This window comes from Mirounga angustirostris, unplaced genomic scaffold (assembly GCF_029215605.1).
Source record: "Mirounga angustirostris isolate CCGP_5_RB_7025 unplaced genomic scaffold, mMirAng1.0.hap1 SCAF_15, whole genome shotgun sequence".
Taxonomy (NCBI): domain Eukaryota; kingdom Metazoa; phylum Chordata; class Mammalia; order Carnivora; family Phocidae; genus Mirounga; species Mirounga angustirostris.
This window is the reverse complement of record NW_026991723.1, coordinates 55,523,347-55,537,554: the sequence shown is the minus strand read 5'-3', so window position 1 is coordinate 55,537,554 and position 14,208 is coordinate 55,523,347. Positions and strand designations below refer to the sequence as shown.

Here is a 14,208-nt window from a genome sequence, read left to right as displayed (position 1 = left end):
GGGCAGAAACGCTGTTGAGAGGCAGAAGTCTGATTTAAACTAGGTTTTTGATGCTATTTCCACTCCACCTCTGAATTTTCATTTAGAATAGACCTAGGAATTCCTTCAATATAATTCTAATCCTCTGTTTCCCTTTGGTATTTTGACTGTAGTTATTTATTGTGGTCAGATTTTAAAATATGCCTTCTAGAAGACTTGCTAACTATGAAAGGAAAAAAAGACCTGGAATGGTAGTAGTAGTAATATTAAAAAGTATCACTCATTAAGCAGTTACAAATGTCAGACACTGTGCTGAGATTTTTCAATTAGCAATAATTGCGCCTTGGATAAACCTCATTGGCTACAATACTGCCACTGCGCAAAGCTGTACTGAGATTTTTAAGGCTCATTTAATCATTAGAAGAGTCCAGGTAGTCATTCATTTTTATTATCCATGTTTTAGAAGAATAAAAACTGACACAGAGGTTAAGTCCAAGGTCATAGAGTTGGTTTAGAGTAAAGCCAGATGGAAATTCAGGTCTCCCCAACCCCAATGGTTCTGGATTCATTTAATAAATATTTTTAAAGCATTTGCTTTATGCCAGGAACTCTTTTAGGTGCATGAGAAGAAAAAAAAAACAGGTAACCCCCAAAAATCAATGTGCAACAAGAAATGAGGTGAGTGATGGAGTCTAGTTTGAGGAAAAATTTGTGGTGAATAATAGGTACCCACATCCTATCAATAAGTTGTTATGGTTATTTGAGAATTAAATAAAAATATTTTTCTTTGAATCTACATGTATTAGTTTTTTTAAAAAAGCTGCAAATTTGCCAGGACATGCAAATCTATTCAGAAGGTTGAAACTAACAAATAGAACTGTTCGCCCTAGGGATGCTGTGAAAAAAATGATACAAAGGATGCCATGAACTGAGAAAGTTTGGGAACCTCTGGGCCAGATGAGATAAATTTCAACTATAAATTTACTGATGTGGTCTTAAAACTTAATCAGTTGCTCTAAATTTTAGGTTTTTCTCCTTTCCTCAAAGCACATCTCACTTCTCATTATACGTATGTGCCCTGTGCTTTGCTTTAAAATTTTCCTAGAAGCAAAGAGATACAGAGAAACACAGGCAGGGTTTTCTTGTTAATAAAATGATGCATCTTCCAATTGCTATTTCTAGTCTTACACAGCTTTTAAATTTTTCAAACCTTTATTAAAATGCCACTTTTGTAGGAAATTAATTATGAAAAAGGGAATTGGGTGTTCAGAGCCATAATTTGGAAACAGACAAGGAATTGCTTCCTTAGAGAATGCTGTGAATCTTAATCCATCATTTTGTGCTGATGAGCCCAACCCCATCACCCCCTGGGGCTGCCCGGTGGAGATACTGTCAGTCCCCTGGAGCTTGTTCTCCACCCTTTTCCCACAGAGATCCTAGTTGAACAAAGGCCTCAAATCCATGTGCCACCAATGATTTTCTGAAATTGGTTCCCTAAAAATTCGGAGTCCATTTATTTCTATAAGGAACTTGTACAGTATAGTATTTGACATTATTATTATTTTTTTTTTCCAAAAGGTAAGTTAACTTATGTTTACCTGAATTTATTCTCTTGCTGGTCAGTTATTTGTGTTCAGGTCCATTGTGAGTTTTCTGATATTATTCTCACAGGGATTCCTCAGAGTTCACGAACCAATGAAATCTCCTTATAAGCAACTTCTGGATACTCAGTTTAAACTAAATATGTATTTGCTTAAAAAAAACCCAACACAACATTGTTAGTGGCATCCTTCCCAAATCCTCAAATCCTCCCGGCGCCCCCCGCCCTTAGTCTTAAATTCTAACAAGCACATGAGATGATAAAGTGTATAGGCTTTTTTTTTTTTTTTTCCCAAAAGGCAGAAATGGAGGTGCCAGGAGACTTAATAAAGTAATATGGGAAAAGTGTTAGCCCTGACTCAAATCACGTATAAATATGACACATTTATCTTTCAGGCCTCAGTGTAAATGTCATTTCTTTAAGAAAGGCTTTCATTTATCCACAGACCTGATTAGCAACCTCTGTTTCACACCCTAATCTACTCATCCTTTTGAGACACTCAACTTTGAACAGGGAATCACAAGTGTAATGGCTTCTTCCCCAGCTGACTTTGACTCCCCTAAGTCTACATAACAAAGTTTTCTCGATATCCCTTATCTCCAGCATTTGCACCCTAAACACATAATGCTCGATAAACCTTTGTGGAAGAAAGAGAGGAAGGAGAGGGGGAAGGAAAAAAAGAAGGGTGGAATGAACAAAAGGAAGTATGGGAAGAATGGGTCCAAAAGATATTTCCTGAGACCTGTGGGGACTACAGCAACCAGAAACAATGAGGACCCTGTTTTGATTTTTCATTTTCTTACCCTTAATTGAAGTATAATTGACATACAATATTATATTAGTTTCAGGGGTACAACATAGTGATTTAACATTTATATATGTTATGGAATAGTCACCATGGTAAATGTAGTCACCATCTGTCACCACACAGTTATTACAATACCATTGGCTATATTCCCTCTGCTATACTTTTCATCCTCCTGACTCATTTTATAACTGGAAGTTTGTACCTTCTTTTTTTAAAGAATTTATTTATTTAATTATTTATTTATTTAGAGAGAGCGAGTGAGCAAGAGTGGGGAGAGGGGCAGAGGGACGGGGAGAGAGAGAATCTCAAGCAGACTCCATTGTGAGCACGGAGCCCATCAAGGGCTCCATCTCAGGACCCGGAGATCATGACCTGAGCTGAAATCAAGAGTCCAACGCACAACCAGCTGAGCCATTCAGGTGCCCCTGGAAGTGTGTACTTCTTAATCCCCATCACTTATTTCACCCATCCCCCACCACTCCCCTCTGGCAACCACCAGTTTGTTCTCTTATTTATTCGGGACTCTGCTTTGAAAGTGTTTTTTAGTGATGGTAACATTAGACCTCGAATGGCAAAGGAATAACTGATAACTCTGCCTGTCTGCTTCCCAGCTTCTGCAGATTAAAAAAAAAAAAAATCAGCAATTAAGGAAATCCATCAGCTTTTATATAAAACCTACCACTATTCTCTCACAATAAAACAAGTAGAGAAGGAAGAGAATGAGTGCAAGGGCCGGTCTCAAAGACTCAGCAGACAGATGGCCCAGATAGCCAAAGAAATCACTCCTGAAAACACTGAAAAGGAGGAGGGAAGCGCAGACATCATGATTCACACTGAATTATTCTTTCCCACAATCGCTGTCGGCTCATCAGGATTAGCCTCACCGGCCTCTCCTCCTTAGGACGCAAGCCCCAAGAAGCCAGGAAGCTTGGTTTTAACCTTGCATGCTTTTTCCTTCCCCCAGTTAAATGCTCTCCCCAGTTTTTTTCAACAATAGCTGATTTCATCAGAGGAGCTATAATGTCTGCTCCCATTTCTTTTATGTGTGAGTTGCAACAGTATTTTGGGTTTAACACCTTGACCATCCACAGGGTCTCCTGAATGAGTATCTTCCTGAGTGTGGTTGTCCAATAGGCCAGTGGCATCCCTTTGATTTATTGACCCAAGTTTAGAGATCATCCTATCATCTCTTAGATGCAAATCATTGATTGTAGGAGTCCTGGGGGGCAGAGTGGGATTGGCCTCCTGTGTACTCACTGCTGCCTCTCAGAAAAGCAAATAAGCCTCATGTCAGACTCTGTCACATCACCTCACATGAATTGGCAGGGCCATTAAATTCACTTTCACCATAGTGTAAATAATTCAGACCAGAGGGATTAATTGGCTGATTTCTTAGAGAAAGAAACCATAGATTTCTAGTCTTTGCTTGTTAATTTCAGGTGTCATAGCAACACAGGATGTCCAAAACACTGGCCTTTTCCTTTTGCTTGGCCCAAACCACAGCAATTAGTAAAAGAGCTGGGATAGAAATTCTGCAAGCACGACCGATGAATTAGAAGACCACTAGAAAATCTTGAAGAGGGTTTCATAAGTGTATTCCATATGGAGGGGAAAATGGAGGACCTGAAAATCTGACACTGAGGAGGTCACTGATTAATGAACAGTGCCTACTGAGGCCAGTTTCTAAGAGATTTAGCAGACTGTAAACTCCTTGGGGACGAGAGTTGGACTTCATTTACCTTTGTTTTTCACTACCCTCTCCCCTCCCAGAGTAGGTCCCCCTAAATGTCTGTTGGTCACATTCTTCACTGTCGGGTACTTAGGAGTGTAGTTTCAATCAGATATCCCTTACTCTTGACCACTCACTAACTTACACCAAAGCCCTTGTGAACTTGCACTCAATGAAACTGTCCTGAAAACTGACAATCTCTTGACAATGAAATTTATTAGTTACTATTTTATTTAATAACTAAATTTAATGGTCTGAATTGAGTCTTCATCCTTTTTGCCCTACTGCAGAGTTTGACGTCTGACCACCATGATTTCTTAAAACTTTCTCCTCCACTGACTTCCAAAGCATTGCATTATCTGAGCTCCTCTGTCCTACCCTCTCCTCGGTTCCTCTTCCCTCCTGTGCATTGTGGAGCTGTACATTTTACAAACTTCTCTCCTTTATCTTCTCCTTGCACTCTCAGAGAGAGGGGCCTTAAATCTTCACCCATATATCTGACTGTTTCTTAGGAATGATTCATAGAAGGCAAGTTACTGGGTCCAAAAGTGTGCCATTTTATTTATTTATTTATTTATTTATTTATTTATTTATTTATTTATTTATTTATTTTTAAGATTTTACTTATTTATTTGAGACAGAATGAGAGAGAGAGAGCACATGAGAGGGGGGAGGGTCAGAGGGAGAAGCAGGCTCCCTGCTGAGCAGGGAGCCCGATGCGGGACTCGATCCAGGGACTCCAGGATCATGACCTGAGCCCAAAGCAGTCGCTTAACCAACTTAGCCACCCAGGCGCCCAAAAGTGTGCCATTTCAAAATCTCTCAATCCATGTTGCAAATTGCTTTCTAGGAAGGTTATAACAAGTTTACATTCCCACTTGGCAGTCCATTAGAATGCCTACCTTGCTGTACCCACATCCCTGTAGAATGCTGGGTTAAAAATATATGCTCAGGGGCGCCTGGGTGGCTCAGTCGGTTAAGCGGCTGCCTTCGGCTCAGGTCATGATCCCAGGCTCCTGGGATCGAGCCCCGCGTCGGGCTCCCTGCTCAGCGGAGAGCCTGCTTCTCCCTCTCCCTCTGCCTGCCGCTCTGCCTATTTGTGCTATCTCTCTGTCAAATAAATAAATTAAAAAAATATATATATATGCTCATTTCTTATATATTTCTTAATTTATATATAAATTAATAATACAATGCTTTTTTTAAATGCAGTTAAACATCTTAAAATGCTACGTGCTCTAGGCCCTTTTTATGTAGGGTATCTCTGAGTAAATGTGAGGAGAGAGAAAGTGTCAGGGGACCAAGAGGTCGAGGGGGCCAAAAAAAGACAATTATCAGATTTGAGTTCACAAGACAGTTTTATGCTGCTGGGGACTACCAGCCCCTTTTATGATCCATATAGACCTATGAATCCTGAAATTAGGTGCAGACAGTAGGAAAGCCAGTGTGTCCCCCACCTTCTGTAGTGGCATCTGACATACTATAGTCCCGAGAGAGTTTAGGAAGGTGTTACTCATTAGGTCCTCACTAATAATGCAGTGGGTAGAAATTCTGCAGGTCTTCCCTATATTTAGTGCACAGGGCTACTGTCATTATTAGTGATTTTATACAGCTTCATAAAAGCTGGGACTGGGCATACCAAGCACATCTAGTGTCCTTCATGCAAACCTGGAAAGAATCTTAAAGTCCTTCAATTTACTTCAGAAATACCACTAACACAAATATTTTTAGGAAAGATGCCATCTTCTTGCAGAAGGATTTACAAAGATAAAGGCCCATACTCTGCTTTCAAGGAGGCCATTTAACCAAGGAAAGAGGTAAAACAGATGTTAAAGTGACTAAAGCATACACATGACTATAAACCAACGCCATTAGGGTAGGTACAAATGAAGAGTGTGAATGAAAATACAAGAACCATCAGGAAGAAAAATTCATAATCTGATGGAAATGGGCAAAGTTTCACAAACAATGTGGCATTTGCTACCAACGTAAAAAGACAAGATTTTCAGAAGTGGAACGAAGGTTTGATTTGGGGGGGGAGGAGGCAGCATTTCAAATTGAAGAAATTGCATATGGGCAAGGGTTCTGTATGGAGGAGAGCAGCTTCTCCAAGACTGGCAGGTTCAGCTTCAAATTGTGGATGTTAAATGTCAAGATGGCAAGATTGTTTTACATTCAGTAGCCACTGGGATCCACTGAGAGACTGAATACAGAAAAGATTGGGTATTGAGTTTTATTGAGAAGTGGGGTTGTGACAGCAGTGTGAAGTCTAGATTAGAATAAAGAATGGGGGTATGATGCTCAATTAGAAGGCCATTATTTCATTAGTCCAGGAAGAAGGTAAAGTACACTTGAATTAGGGAGGCAGGAATGAGAAGAAAAATGAGGAAGGAGATACAGAAAGTCCTGGTAGAAACAAAAGCTAATGACTTAGCACCTAATTAAATTTGAGACAAGGGGACAGATTTCAAGTCCAGGTGCCCAGGAGACTATTAAATTTATGGTGTTATTAATAGATAATGAATACAGAAGGGGGAATGTAGGAAGAGAAATGAGTTTGAATTTGAACATACTGCTTTTAATCTATTCGTTTTTATTCATTTACTTGCTAAGTAGGCAATTGAAAATGAAGGTTTGGGAATTAGGAGAGAAAAAACAATTAGAAATATTTAGGGCCAATTAGCATGATTTATCTTGAGGTAAGCACATGCCCCAAGATGGGTGAAACAGATTCCTTTCTTAGGGACAAAAGAAAGGGGAGGATGGCAAGCCTGCTTTGCTGACAGGCAGGTGCTCTGGAATGTGAAGCAAGTTAGTCTGAGAGATGAAGCCAACAAAGAGGGAGAAATGAGGGTGAGAGAGGGAGAGTCTTGGTGGCCCTTGAATCCCTAAGAAATGACTGCATTCCTTTCCACGGTTACTTGAGCCTTACAATAAATTTATCCTTTTGCCTAAACTAGTTTGAAGAGAACCGCTGACATTTGTAACCAAAGGAATCCCGACTATTCACATTATGAAAAAGTCAGACCTAGTCTTGAGATATTTCATTTCAATTTTAAATGTGCTGTAGGATTTATTGTCTCATTCGTTGAACATTTATTAAGTATCTGCTCTGTTCTGGGCATCATGATGGTCTCTGAAGATAAATTGAATGTTGAATAGCAGAGAGGCCTGAATGCAGCAGGAAGGTTTTGAAGTAAGTCTCGTCTTGTAGTAAGGAAGACAAACCCCAATTTATGAATGGGCAGAATTCCAAATACTCCTTCGTAAATTGGCTGACAGTTGGAAGAGATTATTCCACAGAAAGCTCATTGTGAATGGCGGTGATGTACCTAGGAGAGCTTGGGAAAGCCCATTTCATATTAAATGCAAGAAAATTAGACATAAAAAACAATAGTGTGACCATGTGTAGCATGTTTTTTGAAAAAGCTCATCCTGGGTAGCATCTCAGGACCAGGTATGGATTGGATTTGGGTGGATTCTCCTGGATTGAATGAAGACCTTGTTCCCATCTCTCGAAATGACTGTGAAAAGTAGTGTGTGGAATGGGATTTAAAAAATTCTTCATGTGTGAGGAAGGAAGGTCAAGGGCATCATAGTGCTGGCAGAGAGCTTCCTGGGTATTGCAATTATGGTGAGAAAGGGGGATCTCTCAGCCTTGATATGCAGTCAAGTTCCCAGTTACAGTTCTGTACTGGATATTTGCAAGTCAGGCATTTCAGAGGGAGGCGTATACATCAAATAGGTGATTTTAAATTTCTACTGTCTATGCAATGATAATGTAATTACAAGGTTTTATATTCTGAAATATAAATGACAGAGATAAGGATTACACATATTCACTCAGATACTTATTTTATGCATGCATTCATCTATACATTTTACAAGTCTTTATTAAGTACGCCCCATACCTTTCATGTGTTCGGCAAAATGGCATGCCCTGGGATAGGGAATTAAGTAAACGTGGGAACTCATAGTCTAATAATAGGACAAAATAATCAGTCAAAAAATCCAATGAACAGAGCATTATTGGAGCACAGAAGCCCTTAACAGGGTTGTGATTATTCCAAGAAGACCTTATTTTTCTCCATTGTACTTGTTATCCCCACACATAAAGTATATATTTACCTCTTTTTTTTTTTTTAAAGATTTTATTTATTTATTTGACATAGAGAGACACAGCGAGAGAGAGAGCACAAGCAGGGGGAGTGGGAGAGGGAGAAGCAGACCCTCCGCTGAGCAGGGAGCCCGAGGCGGGGCTCGATCCCAGGACCCTGGGATCATGACCTGAGCCGAAGGCAGACACTTAACCAACTGAGCCACCCAGGCGCCCTATATTTACCTCTTGTTTATTTATCTTTCCTTACTTGAATATAAGTCCTGCGGGGGCAGGGAAAAAATGAATTCAGGCCTTCCCAGACATTTACAGGAAAAAGTAGGAAGAATGAGTGTTGTGTATACCAGTCTGTCAAGGGGAAGAGCATGGCAAAGGCAGGGCTGACAGAAGACCATCTCAAGAAGTTTGACTCACAGAATCCTGTGGAAGGTGATCATAAAATAATAATAAAGGCAAATAATAACAGGAAATATCACTATAGGGCCAGTGATGTGCAAGGCACCACTATGAGCAGTTTGGTTATATCGAGACATGCAACATTCACAAGTCTGTGCATTGGTTCTATTATGGTTCCTGTGTTAGAGGGGAGGACGCTGAAGCACAGGGAGACTCTACACAACTTGGCGAAGACCACGTGGCTGGTAGGGACAGGAGCCTCGAGGTGAAGCCAGGTGGTCTGGTGGGAGAAGGTGGGAAAGGTCAGACAGTGGCCAGATCAGAAAGGCCTTGAAGGTCATGCTCAGGAAACTGGCTTTTGCTTGGAGACAGTGGGGGGCCTCTGAACAGGTTTCTGCAGGGCATCTACCTGATCAGATTTGGGTTTTAGAAAGAGTACTCTGGGGTAATGTACAGGACAGACTTGAGGGAGGAGAGGGCTGGAAGAGGGAGAGTAGAGAGGAGGCAATGGTAGCCATTCATCAGAGAAGTCATGACTGAAATAGAATGCTGGCAAAGGGGGGGCAGAAAGGAAAGGGAAGAAACAAAATTATTGAGGAGATACATGCCACAAGGAAGATGAACTATTTTCCCAACTTACACTCCTGGTAGCAAAGTTTGAATCTGTCCATTTTGCTGCCACAAATAATTTTATATTATTCTATAATTTTAAATTATTTCCAGTTCAATAGACAATATTGTTTCTGTATTCATTTCTTCACTTGTTGAAGATGCTATTTTTTTCACGTTTAGGCACCATTTGTATCTCCATATGTACAATGTTCTTTGCTCAGTTTTTCCAGTATAATGTATTTTCTTCTTGATCCCTAAAATTCCTGGGATTCTTTGATATGAATCTCCACCCCACTCAGGTAGAGGCATTCTGTGCCCCTCTTGTCTCTGAACCCTGTGAGGATAATGAATCTGATCAGCACCGAATTGGATTAGAACCCCTCCTAATCGCAGACCCTTCCCCACTGGGGCAGAAGGTTGGATCTGCCCGTATGATAATTTCTACAGTTACCACATTTGATTAAATCCATGTGAATTCTGATGGTGGTTTGAACAACACCCAAGTATTTTGATTTGGAGATGAGTTAAATCCTATTTAGCTACCTGATTTCTAACATGAAATTAAGGAAATAAAGAGGCTCCTTGAAACATTTTACCTGATAATTCTTGCTTTGATTTAAAAGGCATCTTGGGGGTGCCTGGGTGGCTCAGGCGTTAAGCGTCTGCCTTCGGCTCAGGTCATGATCCCAGGGTCCTGGGATCGAGCCCACATCGGGCTCCCTGCTCGGCGGGGAGCCTGCTTCTCCCTCTCCCACTCCCCCTGCTAGTGTTCCCTCTCTCACTGTGTCTCTCTCTCTCAAATAAATAAAATCTTAAAAATAAATAAATAAATAAAAGGCATCTTAACACAGGTGTGGGTTGTTTAAAAAAAGCTTTTTTAAAAAACAGATGGAAGACAAACACCTGGGGACTTTTTGGCTCAACACATTTGCAGCCTTAAAACAGGCAACATTCTTTACTGTGAGAGTCCTCCAGGGATTAGCCTATTTTCTGTTCTCCCCATTCCACACATAAGTATTAACTAACTCTAAAGTACAGCCCATTTACTACTATTATTAGTGAAAATTTTTCAATGCCAAAACAGTGTGAGACAAACTTGAATCTAAATAATTGTTACATTGTGCTCTTTGTTCTCTTACCCTGGTGGTTCTCTAGCAGTTCTTGACAGAGGGGAAACTGAGCATTCTTGCCTTGTATGATAATTACTAAATGCCAGAAGGAGAGTCTTGAATTTTTCAAGAGGTTTTAATGACTCCCAGGACACTGGGGTTAGTAGCAGGGATCTTGTTGAGAGAATATAAACTCCATGTTACAAAAAACGATTGTCTGGTTAGGATGTGGAGAGGGGATAGATGCTAAACATTCCATCTGAATTGTTTGGACAGTCAATGGGGAATCTAATTTTATAAAATGTATTTTTTCATCTTTTCAGCCTGACACAACGGTAACTAAAAGGGTGGAAAAGAAATGGAGGTGCAGAATTATATGATTGAAATTAATATTTATAAACACCACTGACTCCTTCTTTCTCTGAGGGGGAAAAAAAAAAGCATAGAAATAATGCCCTAAAGACCTCTGAGATCAGTTGGAATAAATTAAGCATTGACGACAATAAGAATAAACAAAAATATAATCTGCATTATTGAAATTATTCAAAGAATGTTAAAAAATTTGCTAATGCCATTGATGCACAACGATGTGTGAAATGTGAAACCTATGTAGCCTTTAAAACCTAAATTCTCTGATATAAAAGTAATAAAAATACTATGTAAACTTCGGGAAAGATATAAAAACATAAAGACCAAAATAAGAGCTAGAATTCAGAAAATTGTTGTTTCCCAATATTTTTCTTTTTAACTATTGACTAATTATAAAAGCAATGAGAATTGCTCATAGAGCATTTGTAAGATATCAAAACATAATACAGTCTAAATATCATCAATGTTAGATTCATCCACTTCCTAAAATGCTCCATTTTTTCAAGGTTTAGAAATTTCATTTTGCATTCTTTTTGAATAACATTCAAATTAACAAAAAGTTGAGTCAGTAATTAGGGATGCTTGTGCAAACAAGGGAAAAGTGTAAAGAGATTAGCCTGACTTTTGTACATCAAAAATCTTCATCTTATGACAACTTTTGAATTATTTGGCATGGTATTGCAGAGTTTTAAGGAATTGAATTTTCACAAAATGTGAAAAAAAATCAATGTTGTGTGGACATAAATGTTCATGACTTGTGTTTTTATTGAGAATATAATATTATTTTTCTGTTTAATGCTTTTTAAATCAAATTCCGTTTTCTCTGGTATCAACACAGCAATCATTGCAAGAAAGAAAGCAAAGAAGCTTCTTTTTTTCTCTTCTTAATTTATTGAGTGTATTTTTGCTTAGCATTCTCCATTTGACATTTGGATCACAGCAATAGGTTTCTTTTTTTAAAAATATTTTATTTATTCATTTGAGACAGAGAGAGAGAGAGAGAGCATGAGCGGGGGGGCGAGGAGGCAGAGGGAGAGGGAGAAGCAGGCTCCCAGCTGAGCCAGGAGCCCAATGTGGGGCTCGATCTTAGGACCCTGGGATCATGACCTGAGCCAAAGGCAGACGCTTAACCATCTGAGCCACCCAGGTGCCGCAGCAATAGGTTTCTTATATTCGTCAATATTTATAAGTTATTTTGATGCATAGGAGTGCATTTCATTTAAAAAGGAGGAAACAGCTTAGCTATTTCATCTATGACCATCACTCTTATATTTCATCTTATTTCTGTTATTTCATATAATATTTTCTGATTCCACGTATTCTTGTTTTATCACGTTTTTCACATTTTCTTTGCTTTGAACTTTTGTTTCTGGTTGGTACATCCTGTCAATGTTCCAGGTAGAAAGGAAGTCGACATTTGTTATAAAATTTATAGAATTTCTACTGAAGCAAACTCTAGCCTGGGATGCCAGGAATGATTTTCTGAACTCTGAAGAACTGACCTATTAAATGAAATGCTGCCTTTGAAATCAGCTTGGAAATACTGAGTTTAAGAATATAGTGCGGGGGCGCCTGGGTGGCTCAGTCGTTAAGCGTCTGCCTTCAGCTTGGGTCATGATCCCGGGGTCCTGGGATCGAGCCCCGCATCGGGCTCCCTGCTCCGCGGGAAGCCTGCTCCTCCCTCTCCCACTCCCACTGCTTATGTTCCCTCTCTCGCTGTCAAATAAATAAAATCTTAAAAAAAAAAAAAAAATATAGTGCGTAAACTGATATCCAAAGTGTAGGAGGCTGGAATCCGGAGTCTACCTCTGCCCCACCTGCTTCCATCACTCCATTGCCTGGGGAGCCAGAGACCAGGTGGGAAGGCTGAGGCAGGAGAGCCTAATGTCTCCACAACCCTGTTTGCTAATAGCAGTAATAATAATACTAGATAATAGAAAAATAGGTAATAATAATAGAAAAAGAAGCCAGAGATAACCTCGGTTTCACTTCCACTTTCCAAAAGTTCTGTGCTTTCACTTGGTTGGTGAGAACTAATTTTTGCTCCAAACCCTAGCTGTGAAGGAGTCTGGGAAATGCATGGCTTTGCTCTCAAGATTCTCTATAGGAAGGTCCCGCAGGAGGATGGTGGGACAGAAATGGAGCTGGCCAACTCACAGTCTCCATCCTAAGATGGTTATGTTTGATTTTTAATCCTCTTTGAATTGTTTGAAACTTCTCTGAATTCTTTAAAATTTCTGTTTTACAAAATCAGTCTTAAACTCTAATTTAATAATTGTGAGAGGCAAGTAATAATACTCAGGTTTTGTTTATACATAAGTTGTTTTTGAACCTACCCTTTATATTTTGTACATATATAGGAAACAATGTAATATTACATATACAAAGTATATAGAATTATAAATATTTTAAAAATAATTTTTTGACATTTGCTTATAAGTTAATGGCCTATTGCCAGAACCCACTGATATTTTGAATTTTTTCCCTAGGTGTTTCAATGAACAGTTTTTAAAAAATGTATCTGAGACATTCTGTTGAGTATCCAAAATTGACTTAAGGATGTGTAATGCACTATAACAACATATTCTTTCATCAGCATATCATTCTTATATCTCAATGCTATTTCTTAATTTTAGAAATTTTAAAAAGATTTTGTTACTGAAGTATACAGTTGACCTACAATATGACATTAAATTTAGTTGTACAACATAGTGATTGGACAGTTCTATACATTATACAACGCTCACCATGATAAGTATAGTTAACATTTGTCACTGTACAATGTTATTACAATATTATTGACTGTATTCCCTATGCCATACTTTTCATACTTTAGGAGCTTTTTTTTGTAGGCTTTTATTATAAGTTGTTGAAATATGGACAATTTCCCCAAAGTAGTTTAAGGCAGAGTGATGTAGCCCTCATGGAGTTTTTCTCAAAATTATCATCATCTGGAATCATCCCTCACAGTCTCTTTTATGTCAGTGAATATGCTCTATAAACATTCCAATTGCTTGATATTTAAATCAACTCAGTAAACGTTAATTGTGCACTTAATATATTCCAGGACTATAAAAGATCATGAAGCTTTGAGAATGAATGCCTCATCCCATCTCATGGGGTCATGGTGTAGCATAAATGTAAATCAATAAACACTGACAAAAATATAAATGAAATATCATAAAAGAGTGTCATTAATTCTGGGGGTTAAAAATCAGGGCAGATTTCACAGAGAAGGTTAACAGTTTACCAAATCTCTCAATTTGCTAGTTAAAAAAATGACAAAACAAAACAGAGGATGGCCAGAAGAACTGTCACAGATGTAAGGCATTTTACACCTGTCATGTTTATTTGTGTTAAGACCTGTCAAGAAATAAAGGTGATGATGTTAATGGCTATAATTGGTTGCCCATCCAGGAGCTGGCTGGTTACCTATGCCCTTTCCAAGCTAACGCCTCAATTTTCCTTCTGGTATCTACTCCTTTTCTG

The 14,208-nt window shown here is 39.0% G+C and overlaps 1 non-coding gene across 1 annotated transcript; it reads right to left on the bottom strand.

Moving 5' to 3' along the window:
- Positions 1-232: 232 nt before the first annotated feature.
- On the bottom strand, positions 233-366 carry LOC123850376 (U4 spliceosomal RNA). The gene has a single exon (XR_006792322.2). It is a non-coding gene; the product is annotated as a U4 spliceosomal RNA (small nuclear RNA).
- Between the last annotated feature and the right edge of the window lie 13,842 nt (positions 367-14,208).